The sequence below is a fragment of the Triturus cristatus genome, chromosome 10 (genome assembly GCF_964204655.1).
Source record: "Triturus cristatus chromosome 10, aTriCri1.1, whole genome shotgun sequence".
Taxonomy (NCBI): domain Eukaryota; kingdom Metazoa; phylum Chordata; class Amphibia; order Caudata; family Salamandridae; genus Triturus; species Triturus cristatus.
In genome coordinates this window covers 198,930,374-198,951,824 of record NC_140593.1, presented here as the reverse complement: position 1 = coordinate 198,951,824, position 21,451 = coordinate 198,930,374, and positions in this window count along the sequence as shown.

Here is a 21,451-nt window from a genome sequence, read left to right as displayed (position 1 = left end):
TTACCACCCTTGGCCACTTGAGGCGTCTATTACAATTAGTAGGGGCAACCTCTCTTGCCCAAGGCCTCTGTTCAATTGAGGGCTCAATGGAAGTAGTGACCAGCCCTCGCCTAAGTTGCATAAACAGAGGACTATGATCGCTCTCAGTCCGGTAGACAACTTCCATGTCGATAAGATCCGGCCAGAGCTCTGTGCCCAACAAGTTATAATCAATGCGTGAGGGGGCGCCAGTTCTCGTAAATGTGGGGGCTCCCGAACTATCCGATTGGGTTCGTCCATTTGTAACCCTCAGATTGAGCTCCAGAGTGAGAGCATTACTTTGTACAACTCTTTTAGACCATTTCTTTAGTGGCGGAAGAGTAAGTTGGGGTATACCCTGCTTAGAATCAACGTCCCCAATACCCAGAATGTCATCGCTGCTCAGGGGCTCAAAGGTACAGTTTAGGTCCCCGGCAACTATGACATTCGCCTTAGAGGTGATTGCTGAAAGTTCGGACTCGAGAACTGATACAGTGGGGCTTACTTGTGCACCGGGGGTTCCTCTAGCATAGATGTTGAATATTTCGAGGGGGAGTTGATGGTCAGCCCCTTTAATAGATATATGCAAGAGGTCGTCAGAAATTGTTACATGCCTCTTGACTGCCCAGTTCAGGCTAATATTAACCCAAATTGAAAGACCCCCAGAGGGTCGTCCTCGTATGTACCTAATTGCTGGAACGAAGAGGGTGGTAAACCCTGATCTATGCAGGGGGACCAAACTCCAGGTTTGCTGAAAGAGGATGAGATCGAACTTATCGATAAAATCACTCCAGACAGGATCTGTGAGGTTCCTCCTTAGCCCTGCGATATTCCACGATAGAAACTTGATGACTCCCGAGGGGGTGGGCATTAAAGGTGACCCCATGTCCATCAACATGCTAGCTTGACACCCCTCGTCTGCTGCCAAACTATCATCAGTTTCACCCAAGTCATTTAAGGGCAAGTTAGGACCAAGAGTGGTGTTCGGAACTGACCCCTCATTAGAATGAAGAATAGGTAGATGTAGAGGAAAGCCTATGTGTAGATTGGGTAGTCAGTCTACTTGTCTTAAGCCAGAGTCCTCTCCCTCCCTCTGATGAATCCAAGCAGGAAACCTACGAATCTGGATTGAGGAATGAGCGGGAGGTGAAGTCCTATACTCAAGCAAATGTAAATTTTCAGCTAAGGTGGAGTCCCTAAAAACAATCTCTACACAGTCAGAGCTAGCATCCACCTGTGAAAGCCTCCTTACCCTTGTGATGTCCTCTCTGATGATCGATCTACATCCTCTTACGTGTCTCAACCAGTGTATAACTTTGTTATGTAAGGATGCACTGTTTTCAACAGCGCACCGTGGGGGCAACTTCGGGGCGTGAGTCATGAAAACAGAGGGGTTAACATACGCGGGATAGGAGATGGCCGGGTGAGCTGAAGTGTGGAGTGGTAGGTTGTTATTATCCTGTCTGCGAGGTAGACGAAAACTAGAGGTGCACCTAGAGGGAAAATTTACATTAGATGCGTTTACTGGCTCAGAGCATCTTATCATATCTACATGTGGCTTGGTATGGCCATTTGCTCTAGTATTATTATCCCCGTTGTAAGCTCCCTCATATGAATGATCATCATTAGTTTTCGGGGGAATTAGCTTAGGTGGAACAGACTTCTTCATAGGGAGGGCGGCCCCAGAAGGTGATAGAAGAACAGGAAAGGTCGGGGAGGGAGCCCTGCTCTTAGTAAGGCTCTCCACCCTCCTGCTAAGATCCGCCACCAGCTCCTCTAATCTCTCAATTCTGCCATAGAGACCTGCCATGTTTTCGACGTCAGACCTGATAGGAGTCTCAAGATCCGCTGTAGGCTTAGTAGCAGGGCTAGTGGAATGAGGTAAGTCAGGGTCGAGGGGGGCAAACCTATTAGAGCATAAAATGGGTTGAGAGACAGAATCAGGAGTAACTAAGACCACTTCTGAGACATTCATAGTGACCGTAGGCTGTGTAGGAATGAGTTGAAGATCAGGAATAGTGATAATGGGGGTGGGGATGGACTTTTGTTGTTTAGTCAGGCGCTGGGTATGAAACATGGATGGAATAGTACTGTTGGAATTTAGGGCAGTTTTAACTATCTGGCCCCCCTCCTGCTCGTCAGCCAACGAAACCTCACAGTCGTTAACAATCTCCTCTATTCTGGTCAAAGCGCTATTCATAGCAGCGTGAATGCTTTTCTTAGGTTTTTTCCCCTTTTTGCTGATGTTCGTTGGACCTCCCTCTACGGCCTTCCTTTTACCCATGATAGTAGCCCTACACCGAGGGGGATAGACACAGGCTGAGTGATAGCACACAAACAGTATAAGGGAACCAGCTCGTGGTTATGCGACAATAACCCAGGTCCCACACACACTACATAAAAGTCCTTGAACCGTAGCACAGTACCTTGTCTCTTGGTTGAATGATTAACGTCAATGTCTGCGCGTTAGGGGGGTGGCCCGGCCCAGCCTCTTTCGTCCTCGGACGGCCTCGGACGGCCCGCCCTTTGCCCGGGCTTAGCCCGGCGCCACCCGCGCGCTGTCCCACGACGCGGGGGGTCAGGTGGTTTTTGAAGTCGCCTCCATGTGCGGGTGGTGGGCGGGGGCTTCAGGCCTCAGAGGCAGGTGTACCTGGGAAATGTAGTCTCCCTCCAGACCGCAGCCGCGAGGTTGACAAACGCGGCGGCGGGAGGGAGACACAAGCAAACAAGGCTGATGAGCAAGGGACACCGCTGAGGGGCAGAGAGTCAGCCTTATATGCTGGTTACAGTCCAGCAGTTAAAAATCTGGGAGTTCGATGTTCACAGCACATCTAGTTTAGAAGCTCTGTAGGTGTTAGGCCTCGCTCCGTGATCTCAGGGATGTTTGATTTTAATCCAACAATGAAGAAGAGTTTAGAAGAAGACAGTGGCCCTGAACGAACTATGGCTACCAAAGCACTGGTGAAGAAACATTACAAAAAAAATAAATACCATGAAAAATTCAGACGTTTTTATTCTGGGAATTGCAGCTAATGTAATGTAAGTTGCAATGCACTTGAAAACTGGATCAATTAAACACTGAGATACTAACAAATGCAATTCATTTTTTGTATATTATAGAAATTACCTAATTTACTCAATGCCTTCAACTTCAAATACAGAAAGGCATTTCATTTTCCCTTGAGTGCTATGGAGAGACCAAAAAGTCCTCTCAGTATAGGTTAGATAATTTTTTTTAATTGAAATGAAGATCTTTTTGAGTCAAAGGTTAGTGCTTTTCCAGTGGTGTTTTTTGTTTATTAGTGCCTCTGCAGTTTGTTGCTGGGGGTGCATGAACCAACGTACTGGCCCACCTCAGATTATTGTGAGCAATGCCATCACTGCTGCAGAAGTGGACTAAAGGAGTGACAAAAAAAAGATGTAGGAGGAATCAAGGGAGAGGGGAGAGGACAGAACTAGGTAAGAAATCATGAGAGAAACAAAAGGAGTCTGAGAAAGGAGAGGGAGGATGGATGAGTGAGAGGGAGAGAAAGTGTGGGACAAAAGAAAGAAGTGAAAGTAAGAAGGGTAACCCACAAAAAAGGAAATCGAGGGAAAAAGAGTCATATAGAAGAAACCGGAAAAATGGATGGAGGGGAGACAGATGAACAGAAAATACAGGGGAGAGAATAAAAGTGTAGGAGAAAAAGCTGGCAGAGAAAACAGTGTGAGAAAGGAGGAGAATGGATGGAAGCGCAAGAAAGGAGAATACAGAGGAGAGAAAGGAAGAGGAGGAAAAGCAAACAGTGAGAGAAGTTTGAGAAAGGAAGAGTGGATGAAAGAGCAAGGGAAGAGAGCGCAAGTGAGAGAAAGGGATGAGGGAAATCGGACAGAAAGAGTGGGGAGAACTAGACCAGCTTCAGTGCATCCAGCTGGTTCCGGTTAGCAAGTGTGCTCATCTCTCAAGGTGGCATTTATTTCCATTATCTGAAGTTGCACTCTGTAAAGCACAGCTCCTTTACTCTGTACCTAGGTTTGAACCATCACCTTGCAATGCTAGGACAGAACTAATGGGCAGATTAGTTTAGTTTAGTGATTGTGCTGGCCTGTAATAGAACAGCACTGTTTTTCTCTTGCATGCTGTACATTGCTCCCCTCTCGTTTTGTCACCATACTGCATAATTTATTTTAACATTTTCAAAGGACAGGGGACACAAACTCAAGCGTTCTCTCAACAACACCATTCTGTTTTTGCTTCAGAACCACTCTTTTAAAAATTCAGGCTTATCTTATTGGAAGAAGGATTTAAGTTATTGCCCTTAAATGAGCAAATGAAAAATGTGGATCTCTGTTATGAGCATTTCTAGACCATTATATTGCACACAAGAAAGAGTCATTTCTGTAATTTATCTCAATGCGGGTGAGATAATGCATTTGTTCTTGCAATGAAGTCTTGTTCATAGTGTGACATAATGGCATTGGAATGTCACTCATGAGGATACTGAAAATATTTAAATGTCGCTTATGAGGCAGCAGAAAACTTGGCAGCTATGGCTGAGGGCTCTACTTTGCAGCAATCGCACTGTCTTCAACCTGCACAAAATTGAGTTCAGCCGCATAAGTAAAGTTAGCACAGCTGAGAGCTCTGCATTGCAGTGAGTCACTGTCTGCAGTACGATTAGGTGCTTTGCAAGCCTTTTTAAGATTTTCTTGGAGTTTCTTGTTGCTCAAATGGGTGCAGTTTCTGTTACTTAAACATTTCCCTCATCTTCATTCCTTGATTTTGCTTGCAAGAAAGTGTCACTCATATTCGCTGAATATCACTCAAAATTACACTGGAATTATGAAAATGTCACACATGAGCAGTCTGAAACCTTGACAGCTATGACCCACCTACACAAGAGTAAGCCAACTGCTGTACATGGAGAGTGGAGATGTGTAACTTACACGTTTGTAATAAATTTACACTTAGAGTTTGGGAATACCAAAAACCAGTAAAAGTGTAAATTACTGAAAAGTGTGAGTTACCTTTGTGAATCAGGCCCATATAAACCATGACCTTAGAATGTCAGTGGTGTATTGGATCCACTTCATACTATTCAGGACTATGCATCAAAATATTGATTAGGGTTGTATGACAGAACCATGCATGCCTAAATAACGCGTGGCTTAACAACACAGTCTAAACAACGACTGAATCGTTACCACGCGTTCCTTTAGCACGCCAGTTGTTACAATTACTCCCTTTAGGAAAGCACTGGAATTTGGAATAGTATAAATTACTATTCCAACTCCAGTCTGTGTATCAGTAGTTGCTGTAAAGTGGATTATTAGTTGTGATAAGTAGTGACTCACCACTAGTAACAAGGCCAGAAACACAATCACAGCATCAGCCAAGGTCTCTATAAATGATTCCCTTGCTCAGCCCTTGGTAGCTGGCAACGAGCAGGCAGGCACAACTTAGGAGACAGGTGTGTTAAGCATTTAAACACACCAATACATTAAATAAGTAACATACAACACCCAATAAAAATCCAACTCCAATTTATAACAATAGATTATATTTTTATGAACAAAGTAACACCAAAATGACAAAAATCCAATATAGGGAACTGGAGATATGCTTTTTAAAGAATAAACCCTTTCTAGTGCTTAAAAAGCCTATAACACCACTTTGGGACATCTGGTCGCACTTTACCGTGACAAAGTGAAAGTTTGAGGCCAAACGCCATAGAGCCATGGTCTGATACACTAAGTAGGATGTCTGAAACTAAGCTGGATTTGGAAACTTTTCTGGAGGACTTTTCTCTCGATGTCAAGCGGTACCCTCTGGCAGGAAAATTTCGATGCAACGCCAATGGATTGCTTCTCCGCAAGGCCTCGTCAAATCAGTGAGACAAACCTGAAATCCAGACTGGGTCGCGGTTGAAGGTAGCCGGCTTGACTCTCAATGTTGAGTAGTTCACTTTATGGAGATTTTAGACAAAAAGTTCCCAATCTTTACCAAACCTCTGCATCTTCTTCCAGGAGGTCCCCTGATGGCTACAAGTGTCCAAAACACAAATGCCTGGGTCTTGAATCTCCTAGATGGTCCTTCGAATGTCTGGACTACAATTCCCACAAAGCACCGGGCCAAATCCTTAAAAGTCCACTTGGCACACACCAGGATGGGGACTCTTAGTTGGGATGATGCAGAAGGGCTCTGTTAACCTGTAGCATTCAGGGAATCCACTCCTTACTCCTTCTTGAAGCAAGGCAAAGTCTGTAGGGTTGTAGTACCAGATTGTGCAGCAGGGGCGGTCCTTCAGAGTGCAACCCCTTGGGTGCAGATCCAGATCCCAGCAGGGCAATCCTTCTTCTTCTTGTATTTTCCGGCAGCAGATCTGAGAAGCTATGCAGTGCTCTTATATTTATTCACAGTTTCTGGTCCTCAAGCAGGGGAGCACACCTGACTATTGGGATGCAGGGTGCCACCCAGGTGTATGACAACTTGTTACAAAGTCTGGCATATTCTTGTCCCAGAAAGCACCATTGTCTCAAAACCCAAAATGAAGAAAGTCTCTCCTTTAGGGGTAGATCTGACCACGCCAACCCACTGGTGTGGCTATGTTTTACTCACACACCCCTCCCTTCCAACCCCATGAATAATCTAATTGCAGAAGCTCCTGTGTGACTGGGGGTGCAGCTTGTGGAGTCAGCCTGTGCTGGTCCAAAACTGTCATTTTCCCTCTGAAGACAGGTTTGGCTCTCGCACCCACATCCCTCCATTTGGCTTCTGCAGCGAAGGTTCTTCATCCACAGGAAATCTATTGTTTACTCTGACAGGACACGTCACACCTCATCAAGCAGCTCTGGCTCAGCCTGGGAAAGACTGGTCAATCAGGAGAGGGCAGCGGGAAAGATGGACTTTGGCTCACAGAAAAAAAGTTTAATAAATTATTTTCCGTAATACTTATTATAAATCTAACAGTGGTAAGTTGGTGAATTTATCTTAACTATTAATTAAATACCTTGAAGTGTATTTGGCAGCTTTCCATCACCAGGGCTTATAAAACTTATTTTATAATGTCCCTGTTTTTAGTTACAAGGTACCCTATCTCTGGAGCACCTGGGGGACCGTAGGGTGACTTATATGTAAAAACAAAGTAGTTTGATACTTTTGAAGTACCTTTAAACGCAATGTGAAATTTGCATATAAATTTAAGGGAAAGGCAGCCCCAAAGGCAGTGCTGCCTTAGAAATGACAGACTTCGCGAATGACAGGACGCTTGCCTGCGCGCTGCTGATCATGAAGCAATTGCTGAAACCGACACCAAATCAGATGTGAATCGTCCGTCTGAAAGCCAGAACCTCGTCTATGCTCCCGCAAAGGACGATCAATCCCCTACGCGGATTCGTTCGAATTACTGAACGGAATTCACGCACTTACCAAGGAGAACAGGATACAACTGCTCTTGCCTCTCCTTTACACATCGCCCTTCAAGCAACATTGGGCTTGCTTATTTTGGCTGTCAATCCCTGTCCTGATGAAGACCCGTATTGACTAGCGAATTACGCTACCTTGGGTTGAAACGTCGACACTTATTGAAGGATCAGTTGAAATACTCTGCACAAAAGACTGATTTAATCGACTTGCAGTTTTGATCATTCGCTCAGACTGGCCTTTGCAAATTATTAGTACCCTGGAAAAATCACACTGTATATATTACGCACTTTTCACCACAGCACTGAGCACTTTATGTCACTTTATGCCACTTTGTCACAACTGTGTTTTACATTTGACAGCCATTGTCATTAGTTATTTATGAATGATGCAATTCATAAAGCCTCTTTGAAAAATTACTTATGGTCTCCATGTGTGTTCGTATATGCATATAAATGAAGATTTTTTCTTGAAGCAATACTGTTTACCCGACAGAACCGTTTGTAATATTTTGTTTGCCTTAGAAATGACAGCAGGCACCACAGTAGTGCACAATTAAGTGCATTAAGTCTACTGGGCCTCTAATCGTACATGCCCTGTTATATACTAGGGACTAACAGTTAGGCTTTCAGTACCAGTTATAATTACACCGAATTTGCATTTCTTTATAATCAGAGCACTAGCCCTGGGCATTTTGCAGCACACAATGAATGAGGAAAACACCTCTTGTGTTTTTTTTGTGCAGGAAGGTGTCCCTTGCAAGGGTGCCTGCATTGGCAGCCGGCTGCAGTTTGTGCACCGTCGCTGGCAGAAAGGATAGCAGGAATGGACAGTATCTTGTAGATACAGTGTGTTCCTACCCTTTTCTTTTGACGGAGGGCAGAGCAGCTAGAAGGCTTGTGGCGCTGTCCTATGCCAACATTTTGTAAATATGCCCCAAGGTCTCAAGGGGTTTCAGAGAAACACTCAAAACATTTACAGGATTTATAGGCATATTAAGGAAAATAAGCAACAATGGCACATATTTGCAATATTGTGGTGTAGGGCAACATAGAGTGGGCTTGGGTCTTCCTTTTTCAACTATTAGCTCTTTCAATCAGCGTCTTTCAGCCTTGGACTTTGTCAGTCACTTCCCAATTCATCCCTGTGCAGTGTTCATGTCTCACCTGATGCTTGTGGCTATTTGGAAGTATTTTTCTCCTCCACTTTGCTGCTCGCAATAAACTGCATAAGTATCTATTTTACAACTATAGACCTTTCTGTTCACTTCGGCTGCTTCCCTTCTGTATGCCTCAGTCTAATTCACAGCTGCTGCATGCCTTAGCACATTGAAACCTGACCTATTGGCATTGCCAATGCTTGTTAAAAGGTTAGGAGATTAGCACAATTTTCTTGCACCTATTTTCTGTGCCTAAGAGTAATCAGCAGTGCATTATGTCTAGTTATTATTGTAAACAAAACACATACATAGTTTGCATAATTTGGACACAATCTTTTTTTATCAGGAACTCTGACAATTAAATGTCTGTACTCTTGCTTTTTGTAATATGTGCTGCTAACATTTCTTTTTACTCCTATTCCTGTCACCAATAATTGAGATTATGGCAACACAAGATTTTGAACCCAGGGTCGGAGTAGGACAGAAACTAGGCCTGAGCACCAAAAAACAAGCTCTACTCATTGGCGAATCAAATAGCTAAATAAGTTGCTCAAATTTGCAAACCAGGGTAGTTTTGCTCTTGTAAAGACACAGGGCGTTATTCACAAAGGTAAACTTACACTTTTGTGTTTGTTTATTACTTTTAGGTATTCACAAACTCAGTGCGGAGTTTTATTGCTCCTCTCTCCCTGTGCCTATGAATGCAGAGCTCTCGCCACCTGAAGACTCCACAATAGGGGTCGAGAACTCTGCATACACGCGTATAGGGAACGTGGAGCCATAAAACACTTCGGGGCATATTATCAAGACAGGCGATACAATTATCGTCGCTTTAGCGGCAGAAAACTGCCGCTAAAACTGCGATAATGGGCTTGATAATATGCTCTATGGAATTCCAATTGAAGCTCAGGTTAGACGTCCTTCACATCTAACATGGGCTTCAATTGGAATTCCATAGAGCATATTATCAAGCCCATTATCGCCGTTTTAGCAGCAGTTTTCTGCCGCTAAAGCAGCGATAATTTTTAACGCGGTCCTTGATAATATGCCCCATAGTTTGTGAATATAAAGGTGTAAGTTTACCTTTGTGAATCAGGCCCGCGCTCTGTAGGAGTTTTGCAAATTATCGGGGGCTACATGCATTTGTACTTCCTGCAGCCAACGTTTGTGGTAATATCAGGGAAATCCACAGTAAACACGGCCCCCATGACCATAAACGGGTCCACAAATAGCCGCTAAGTCCCACATACTGACCTGTACGTCCAGCCCTTCAGGCGCTGCCAGTCTGACTCTGGTTGAAGCGAAAGATCAAGGTATCCAAAATCTTTCACTTCAAATAATGTGTTAAAAATGAGAATCGTTTCCTTGCAAATGTGCAGGTGACTTGTATCTTCCAATTTCATTCAAATATTAAGCATCTCCAAATAGTCCTTCCCCCGTGCAAATCAACATAAGAAAACGTTTTACTTTAATGAGTGTTTTTTGTCTCATGAAAGCTTGTCCAACAAGACGGTTACTCAGAGTATATAAACTGATGGTATACCAAATAAAAACATGTATCTGTTGTATTTTCAAAACAAAAGATGCCACCGAAGATAATCTAATACTTAGCAACATATGGAACTCAAGGTTATTTAGTAAGATTTTGTGGAGGTGCTCATATTTTGTTAAGTAATGAAAAGCATTGTGTTTATTTATTTACCATGGGCACAGCATAGAACTGTGCAGTTGTGTGCTACCGACCATGCAACGTCTGGTGAATGTAGGCCCTATTGTCGAAAACGAGTGCCTTCTATTGTAGACCAAGTATAATAAAGGGTCTGAGTCGCAGAAACACATTAAAAAGACACATGACGATTTACAGCCCTTGTAGCATTCAGTAGCATATTAATATTTTAAAAATGGCTTTAAAAAAAATACTACATGCTTCTTTAAGGATTATTAATGCTTAATGATAACATATATTCTGTTCCATCCAGTAATACTGGTCATATGTGATAGTAGAATAATATTTTGTGTGAAATGTATATAATTAAAATAAGAGTTTGCAATTCTCTTTTGTTTTCAAAAACCGCACTAAAACTTGCAAACCTAACTGTGTGGACTGCAGGCTTTGCATTCATATTTCACCACTGGCTTTGAGTTTTTTGTAAACAGTTCCAAAAGTGCAACATTTATGTGCTCAAGGGAATTTCACTTCTTTTGGAGTGTGTTATTGTCGGGATTCGAACTGGAACTTCCTCTGTTTCATGGAGTGCACTTAGCCTGGACAGCAGACATAATTATGTCTCTGCAGCAGGAAGGGCTTTGATCAGCCAGTAAACCCTGGCACTTGTTGGCCTTGAAAGACATTCGATCTTCCACTGTCTTCTGCGGCATTTTGTATTTTCTGTCACTAATGATAAGCTTCTTCATTCCTATAGTAAAGGTGTTATGGATATTTCCTTGACTTTGAAAGCTCCTCCCTGGAACCTGTCATTTTTTCTTAGATGGCTGTCAGGTGGATCTGTAAGGGTCTTTAATCCTAATTTCAGAAAGCCCTGATGTTTCCTTCTAAATGTTTCCTCCCTGTTGTTTGAGACACAATGGAAGTGCTCAAGATGAGACCCAAATAATGTACTTTTCAGCCCCTTTGTATCACTTCCATCACCTAAAGGCATATTGAGAATCAGGTGGAGAACCTCGAAAAGACCTTTCAGGCAGGGAAGGTGCTTGATACAGTTTCTATCCCTGGCCAGCAAAGTATACAGGAGTGCGTTGTGTAACTAGCAGCAGTTAATACATGGAAAACATTTGACGTATAAAAAAGTAGTAAATACATTATGTATATTCCAAAGGCTGAGACATGTGTGTGCATTGTATGAGAAGTCTTGATCCCAAGCAACTCGGAAAAAGTGAAGTAGGGATTTTCCACAGTTTATTTACATAATAATACATAATTATTGGGAACATGAATGAAAGTCGAGGTGGCAGCGTGATTTGTCTTCTAAAAAATATGAAATTGTGCTCTCTAGTTCCCAAACATTATAAAACAATGGTTTAATAAAATAATCTATAGATGTACAATTAACTGCATTATTTGAAAACAATACGTTTGTGAACCACAGATGGCACATGCAGCAGTAAAAAGTTTAAAAAGAATATTCAATTTCACATTGAAAATGAAGATGAAGGGGGTTGATAGAAGGCAAACCGACTCTTATTTTTCTGGAATGCAAAGAGCATCACCTATAATTTTTAAGGTTGCAGTCTACGTGTAAACACAAGGAGATGATGGACGGAGTGCTGACACTGTTCAGACACTCACCCTCAGTCACAGATCTGGGTTTAATCCATCATCATTCTTTAGCTCACTCCGTCACCCCAGTTCAGACATGGTCATATGCAAATCAGTCTGACCATGTGCCTCATGGGAACAGTCCAGTCCGAACTGCCAAGCCATGTCTTCCCTGGAACGGAAACAAGCATCCTAGGAACGGTTTGTGGCTAATCAGCCGTCATCAGCCAGGCTAGCTTGAATCCAGTGGCAAAGTGAGCAAGGGACCCACATCTGGGCATACCCTGCCAACTTAGGGCAAACAAAGCAAACACAAGGAGATGATGGACGGAGTGCTGACACTGTTCATACACAAGCCCCAGTCACAGATCTGGGTTTAATCCATCATCATTCTTTAGCTCAATCTGCCACCCCAGTTCAGACATGGCCATATGCAAATCAGTCTGACCCTGTGCCTTATGGGAACAGTCCAGCCCGAACTGCCCAGCCAAGGGTATTAGTGGGAATTAACACTGTATAATCATTATGATGTGGTAAACATTGTTTTGTGTTTCTTTTAATTAAGATGGTTCGTTTTGGCCTAATCCAAGATGGCTGCTATTTACAGCCTGCGCTCGAGTGATTGAATTTTGACGAGAGGCCCTGCTGAACATGGTTGAAAGTCACCTGACCACAGTCTCTGTCTGATTTAAAAGTTTCCGTGAGGACAGCAGCTCCGGGCATGCTTCCAATTGTCCTTGGAGAAGAATAAAGCCACAATGGACAAAGATAAACCTGCGGTGGCTCTGCTATGGTACCAAGGAAGAGCATTCATAAATGTATCACTTGTAAACTCGAGTTTCCTTCTTCCGTGTTTTTATTTTTGTGATTTTTCCTGAGCGGAGGTTTTCTAAATGTTACCAAGTGACATCCTTTCCTGCTCGCTCCACTCAGCGGCTCAACGGACATTCAGAATTTGTTTGTAACTTTTATTTCGTTAGTTTTGTTATAAATATACTAGACTAGAGAGGGTCCGTGTTCATTGCATTCGGGATTTTGAGGCCACTTCTTCCTGAACCTATGCTGAGGACGGCAGCTTGAGAGACTTTACTGAGAGACCCATCCTGACCCATTTAGCTAGAATAGGTAATTATGAGAATAATGATTTTACTATTGATTGACTTTCATTTGAACTAATTTAGATAAACAACCATTTGTTTGAATTTCAGTGTCGGGTGATTATTTCTTTGTCATTTATTGAGTTTCAAATGTTTTCCCTATGTTTAAAATCATGACTCAGGACAATAACTTTATGGTCGCATTGACCTCGTTTAGATGCAGATTGGTTTAGGTTTCTCTCCTATATTTAGTGTGGATAGAGTAATAGTGTGAATTTCAGTGTAATGGGCCCTAGCGTATGATGAGTGTATGTGCGTGCGACTGTGGATTTACTCTGTCCGTGGAAGTAGGGAGATTTTATATGCGCCGATCTGCAGCAGTTTCCTGGTAGCAGTATGATGGTTTTAGAATATTGTCTTGATCTGATAGATTGCTTGTACATAGGCTTTTTGATTCATTGATTTATTGGTTGATGTTGGTATATGTACTAATACTATATGTTGAGGTCGTCGTATTGAGTTCTATGTAGTGTGTACGGCTTCTGGAATATGGGGAGCTGGTGACGGTTCCGTAGTAGGGCAGAGGGAAGTAAGTGCTGCTCTCGGGAAAGACGGGATTGTTGGCCCTGTACGTATGCGGGGAAAAACGTGTGACAATTGAAGTTGCGCGTCACATTGTCTGGGTTCGGAATAAGTGACATCGTCGTGTGTTACTACTAGAGACATATTTTCGGTATAAAAGGAGTGCGTATGGTAGCGAAGGTTATCTGTGAAACTCTGGTCTTAAGTCCCAGGGATCCGTAAGGTTTGCCGTTAAAGCTTTTTGCTGGAGAAGTAATAGGTATTCTCTGAGCTTGTCTGAAGGACTGGGCAGAGGTAAGCGCTGCTTGGTTAACGTGTGTTATAATTCTGTGGTGGGACAGACTGTTCGCTGTTCTCGGGAAAGGCAGGATTCTGTGTGGGTGTGCTATATTTTTCTGGTGTGAAAGTGCGTGAATGTATGAGCATTTAGTTGATTGTAAGACTCTTTGGAGCAGTCCTAGAGGAAACAGTTAATGGATGCATGTTAGAAGGGCAGAGTAGAGGGATGTGCTACTGTGTCAATGAAAGTAATTACTTCCGTGGTGGAGCAGAGGTAAGCGCTGTTCTAGAGAAATGCGGGATTCTTGTGAGAAAGAATTTTCTTTACTATTCTGTGGTTAGCGAAGCAGACAATGGAGATGTTTATATGTTGTAACTAATAAATTTTGTAGAATCTGAAACGAAGTCTACTGAGAAGGCTTTGTAAAGGAGGGGTAGACGAGTGACAGGAGACAGAGCAGAAGCTGCAGTCAGCGACTACTGACGTCATACAGACCGTGCTGTGATTGGGTAGTGGATCAGAACAGTGCTCGCGCTGGGATTGGTGCGTTAGTGTGAGCCGCGCAGGGATTGGAAGGAGTACAGGGTGACGTAGACGCTCCAGGATTGGTGCGTTGGTGTGAGTCGCGCTGTTATTGGACAAAAGATCATACAGTTGCGGAAGGGACTAGAGAATATTGGTAAACATTAAAATGTATTACCAACCTGAGGAAAAGAAGAAGAAATGCTTGTTCGGTAAAATTAAAAGATGGTTCGACAAGGATAAAAACATAATAACTAGAGAAGGTGAATTGCTACCTCCGACGAGAACTCCTGCATCCTTCATGGTTGCGATAAATGGGTAACATACCTCTATTTGGTTAGATAACTGGGCTAAGTATACTAAAGAGGATGGTGTCTTAGCGTTTCCGGAACATGGTTCATTTATTCTGGCCGTGTTGAGAAATTTACGGGAAAAGAGGATGTGTCTAGAGCCTAGACCAAGGCCGACACAGTTCGAGGCGTTGGTGGAGTGGGAAGATGAGGTACATGAGCGAGAAAAGCAGAGGAGTGGAGGCAATTATAGGTATATGTTCGGGAGGAAATATGATCGTGAAACTCATCATGATCGAATGAGGAGATGGCGAGATGCTAGTATGTCAGAGGGATTATATCCTATGAGGACAGTTGACGAGAAGGAAGAGAGGAAGGCTACAGAAAGGGTGCCTGATGCAGAAGTGAGAAGGTATGGGGCTAATGATTATGAAGATGAGGTCTTGGATGACATGATTTACAAGAGACCACCTCCGTATAGACCAGAACCAGAAGAGAGCACGCCGGTTGCTACTCCAATAAGAGATACTTTGCGAATTGTGAAAACTGAGGTTGTGACACCTGATCTGAAAAGTGGTAGCTCTTTCACGGAAAGGGAAAGAGAGAGAGAGCGGGAGAGAGAGAATCGAGTCAGTGACAAAAAAACAAGAGAATTAGCCAGAACCACATCTGAGCTAACTGAGAAAATTAGAGGGCTGACGAAAAATCTAGAAGCTGTTACAGTGCCTGTAACCATAGGTCCGGTTGTGCCTATTTTTGATAAACAAAGAATGGGTGAAAAATGGTTTGACAGTTCCCTATGTTGGAAATGGTTTGGTTGGTACTTGTACTTTGGAGGAATCAGGAATGAGGACAGGAGGAAATAATTTGAGACAATCGAGACATGACACATGTAGTGGAGGATCAGATGTACAGCCTAATTCAGAACTGAATACTGGTTGTTTGAGAGGAACGATTTTGGAACCACAGAGAATGGTAGAACGAGTGGGTGCAGTGAAAAAGTCTACAGAAATAACAGCTGAGGATTTGAATGATTGGTTGAAAGTTCTTCAAAAGAAGGATAAAGATTCACAGGCAATTGATGTAGCCAGGTTGCGCATAGAATTGGAGGAGCTTATTGCAGGAACAATTCCTACAGATATACTGAAAAATCATCATGATGGAGAGTTGTTATTCATGTGCAAGAGTATCACCTGGAGGGCAAAGAATACACATGACAGGTTAAGAGCAATAGCGAGTGAACAAGGAGTTGACATGGATAAGGTGAAAGCTTTGCAGAAGCCTTACAGGGTGGATTTCTCCAACAAGGATATTGTGAATCTTAATGGTGCTGGCAGAACAGGACAGATTAAGGAAATGATTGCCTTATTGCGAAAATGGGGTGATGTGGAAAAGTGGAAGGATAGATGGTACAAGAAAAGGGAAGATTCAGTGGACAGGACTTACTCAGCTTTTCCCATGAGAGAAAAAGAAAAAACAGTGGATGCTTATCCTATGAGAGAGAATCCTGGAGGAGTATATGTACATGTCCCATGGACTAGACATGATATTTTGTCATTTACGAATGATTTTCCTCGACTGAGAGAAAAGCCCGTCGAGTGGTATAGGCAGGTAGACAGGTTTGTGAAATTGTCAAAAGTGCTGTGGATTGACCTGAATAGTCTGTTTGATATAATTGTTCCAGCAGACTTGTGGGCAGAGTGTTAAATAGTTGTAGATTAGCCTGCTAAGGAGTATCCAAGAGATCCGAAAACAGGAGCACCAGATCCAGAGGTGATGAAGAAGTATGACCAGGTTATTGTGTTCCTGAAAAATAAAGTACCCCCGAAAGAGACAGACTGGGTTAAGATAGATCGAACACATCAGGAAGCAAAAGAATCAGTTCATGCTTTCAACGAAAGGCTGATACTGGCTTTTAAACAGTTCAGTGGAGATGAACACCTGGGTGATAAGGATTTGAGTCATTTTGTATACAGATTTGTATATGGCTTGAGACCTGAAATCAGTGAAAGAATTTGTGAGCATACAGTTGATTGGCAGAGTAAAAAGATTGATGAAATCTTGAGACATGCAAAGTACTTCAGTGATGAGATTGAAGCAAAACAGAGAAAGCTGAAAGAAAAGGCAATGTGGGCACAGGTGAAAGTTGCTGAGAGACAAGAAGCACAGTTGGTGGAACAGGCAAATAATCCAGGAAATAGGCCCAGATATGCAGGAAAGGGAAAGGGGAATCTAGAGGAAGCAAAGAAGAAGTTTATTTATTTATTTATTTATTTTCTAAACTTTTAGAGCGCGAACAAATACCACAAATGGTGTCTCGGCGCTGGGCAGACAGAGAGGCACTTCCTGTGCATTATTGAGTGAATAACCAAGTCTTCACTTGCTTTCTGAAGAGCAGCAGTGAAGAGCTGTTTTTTATGTGATGGGGCAAGGAGTTCCAGAGCCTCGAGGCAGCTACCAAGAAACGTCTGTCTCCCCAAGTGACTGTTCTCACTCGTTGAATGCATAGGGATGCGGATGAGGCAGATCTTAACGCTCTCTTGGGAACATACAGCTGCAGTGATTCCCTAAAAAAGTCGGGCCCTTGGCTATTCAGTGCCTTGTATATAATACACAAAGCCTTGAATTTTGTTCTTTTTTTTACTGGGAGCCAGTGCAGTTGGTAGACGACGGATGAAATAGGCGCGAACTTGGGAGTTTTGGTCAAGATTCGTGCAGCGGCGTTCTGCACCATTTGTAACTTTTTGAAGACCTGCTCCTGAGCATTCAGCAGAAGCCCATTACAGTAGTCCACCTTGGATAGCACCAAGGAGGACATCAGGGTTTTCCCTGCAGACAGGGGAAGGTAAGGTAGTAACTTTTTCACTTTCCGTAGCGTAAAAAAGGAAGAGGAGACTACTGCATTGGCATGATTAGTGAAACTTAGTTTATTGTCAAACAACACTCCTAGGTTTCTGACCTTTGAGACTGGGATGGGTGGGTTGCCCATTTCCGGTGGCCACCAGATCGGAGACCAAGATGGTTTTAGGTCTTCAAACACCATTACCTCGGTCTTATCGGTGTTCAGCTTTAGACACTTACTGTCCATCCAATGACTGATGGCTCTCATGCCCGTCTGAAAGTTGGCTGCCACTTCGGTCCCGTTTTTATGCACTGCCAACACCAACTGGGTATCGTCGGCGTACGAAGTCACTCCCATTCCGTGGGTTTTAATGACCCTCGCCAAGTCCGACACATAGATGTTAAAAAGTGTCGGACTCAGCGAGGATCCCCCGGGGACTCCGCAAGGCAGCACAAACGTTGGTGAATAGAAATTCCCCATCTTTACTGACTGTTCTCTGTTAGCCAGGAAAGAAGCCAGAAGCTCCGCAGCCTTGCCCTTTATGCCCATGGCTGTGACACGGTCGATCAAGATGTTGTGATCGACCGTGTCAAAGGCTGCCGAGAGATCAAGCAAGATCAGAACAGCCGAGCCACCCTGATCCATGATCTGTCTGATCTCTTCAGAAGCCTTAATGAGCGCCGTCTCCGTTCCATGTCCTTTCCTGAACCCAAACTGGGTGTTATCTAACAGGTTGTTATGATCAATATAGCTAGCCAACTGTTTGTTTATAACTTTTTCAAGTATTTTTGATGGATAAGGAAGGGCTGCTATAGGGCGATAACTTTTTAATTCCAAGGTGTTAAGGGTAGGTTTCTTTAGAAGTGGCTTTATTATAGCAGTTTTCCAACTTTGAGGATAGTTTCCTGATTCACAGATGGTACTGCAGATGTTCTCCAGGATTGGTGCTACCACATCAGATGTTAATTTGATGATGGTTGGTGGGCAAGGATCCAGAGGGGAACCTGACATAGTTGTTTTAATGAGATCTTTTATTTCTGATAGAGATGGAGGGAGAAATTCATTCAGAGAGGAGGATGTGAGTTGTACGTTCTTGATGCTATCTGAAAGTTCCCCAGTCTTGATGTTATTAAATTTATCAAAGATTTCTGTGACCTTGGTTCTGAAAAAGTCAGCCATTTGATTACAGAAGTCTTGGGTAGTCTCAGTAGTATTGGCTGTTGGTATAGTTGTTAGTGTAGCCACTACCTGGTATAGTTGCTTACTGGAGTTCTGTGCTTTTTCTATCTGTTCACAGAAATATTTGCTTTTTTCCAGTCTTAGCATCTTCCTGTAGCCTGATAGCGCCTGTTTGTATCTTTCTTTGTCGTTGTTGTCATATTTAACTCGCCAGCGCCTTTCTAGATTGTGGCATTTCTGTCTTTCTATTCTTAGCAGTTCAGAGAACCAAGGGGCTGATGGTGTTGGACGATTTAACCGCACTCTCTTTAGAGGCGCTACTTGATTAAAGGTGTCTGTAAGCCATTGGTTGTAGTTATTTGCTGCTAGTTGCGAGTCTGACACTTTGGATGGTTTAGTATTTTCAAGATTCTCGGCTAGTATATTCATATCTATGTTTTTCCAATCCCTACTGGGCCTCTGTTGCTTTTTTGCCGAGGGTTGATTTTTGTGTTTCTTGACACAGGCGTGGAAAACCACCACTGCATGATCTGACCATACAATGGGAATAACAGTAGGGGGGGTAATGGCCGGGTTATTCGTGAATAATCCGTCAAGGACGTGACCTGCTTTGTGCGTGGGTGAAGTAACCAACTGGTTTAGGCCAACGGCCTTGAAATCCTCAATCAGGCTCAGAGTATCTTTGTCTAATGTATTTTCTAAATGAAAGTTAAAATCTCCAAGTATTGTGAAGTCAGAGACTTCTGGCACTGTTTCTAATAAAGTGCTAATGGATTGGAGAAAAGGTGTTCGGGACGCTGGGGGACGATAGAGCAGGACCCCATTGAACATTTGGGTGGGGGAAAGCGTGATAGAAAAGGATAATGTTTCAGCAGGGATGGTATCTGAGGTTCCGGTTTTTACTGCTAGGTTTAGCCGTAGAATTATGGCAAGGCCGCCCCCTTTTTTTCCAGCCGGTCTATCTTGTCTGACAATATAATAGCCCTCAGGGACGGCTGTCACCAGATCGGGGTCGGAAGCCAAATCGGCCCATGTTTCTGTTATAAACAGGATATCCAATTTGTGTGCTGATATTAATTCGGCCACCTCTTCTCTATGTTTACACATAGATCTAGCGTTCACTAGTGCGCACTTAATGCGTGTGGTCTCATTACATGGTGCCCCTGGAGTTAGAGGTATCTGAGTAAGGGAATGATTGAGTTTAAAATTGCATTTAGGGCAGGCTATATGAATCACGTTGGAATACTTGTCTAGGTTAAGATGTGGGCAGTCCTGCCGAAGCATGGAGTTTTTAATCTCTAACAAATCGGAGGAAGAGTATTTCATTGACTTACTAGGATGGTGTGGTGGCTGGCTAGGAGTTTGGGCCCTGGGCGCGGGTCCGGCGCAGACTGGCACCCCTTTGGCGCGGCTTCGGCGCGCCATCGTCGCGTCCGCTGCGCCCGTCCGCTGCGCCTCCGGCATGGATTCATGGTTTTATAGTAGGAGCTTGGGTGTCGGAGGGGGGTGTTGCCAACAGAGATGGGCGTGTCTCTAGGCTCCTCGCTCGTGGAAATGGCGGCAGAGAAACGAGCGTTTTATCCGATTCCAGCAAGTAAATCAGCTGATCGGCGTAGCTGAGGTGGGTGTCAGGGTTTGCTAGATAAGTCAGGCAGTTTTAAAATCACAACATACAATTTTTAAAATACGAAGGTTTCTGTCTGGAGCTCCCGGCTTCCGCCTCAGGAGTGACTCTGTCCCTTGTCACAACTGTGGACAATTGGGGCATTGGAGATCCGAGTGTACCAATCCACCATTAGTGAGTAATGAGAATAAAACCTTGAATCAACAGGTGCAGAACGAGGGGTGTAATCATCAGCAACAACAGCAGAAGGTTGTCAGACAGCAGAGTCAAGAGCCAAAACCGCCCATGCCGCAGAATAGAGGGTCCCAAAAGTATAACCAGGACTCAGGATTCTACAATGATGAGCAGGTAAACAAACCGAGACGTTCAAACCCGGTACAGCAGTACTGGTTAAAGAATGAGGGGAGTGAGTCTGAAGGGGACTATTGACGGTGCCGAAGAGAGGAGGAAGAGTGCATACTTGGTGCAACTCTAGAAATAGACCAGGCAGGACCATTTGTAGATGGGAAAATAAATGAGGAGAGTGTTACTTTTTTGGTAGACACAGGAGCGACGAGATCAACTGTCAGGTCAGCAGATATTAGAAATCTTCCTCTCTCGGACGAAGCAATCCAAGTAGTTGGTGTAGCAAATACACAGATTAAGACTCGTCTTACCGAACCAGTAAGGGTAAGAATAGGGAAATTTTCAGACATGCACAGATTTGTAGTCTGTGACACTAGTCCAGTGAACTTGTTAGGTAGGGACCTATTGTGCAAGATGAATTGTACAATTTTTTGTACTCCGGATGGAATAGCTTTTGAAACACCAGATGAGGATGTTTTGTACCGGATGACTCTAGATAATAGAGAGAGGGAGATTGTTGGTACATATGCAGTGTTTAACCCAGATGATTTGCCTCAGGAGTTGAGACACACAGTGAAAACAGCAGTTTGGGATTTTACTGGAGAAGATGTGGGATTGATGAATAATGTAGATCCAGTGAAGATTTCAGTGAAAGAGGGGATTGTTTATCCTAATATTCCTCAGTACAGATTGACACCAGAGATAATTGAGGGAATTACTCCTATAATCGACAAGATGATTCAACAGGGTGTTTTGAGAGAGTTACTGAGTAGCCCGTGTAATTCACCGATAATGGGGCTAAAGAAACCTAATGGAAAGTTCAGGATTGTACAA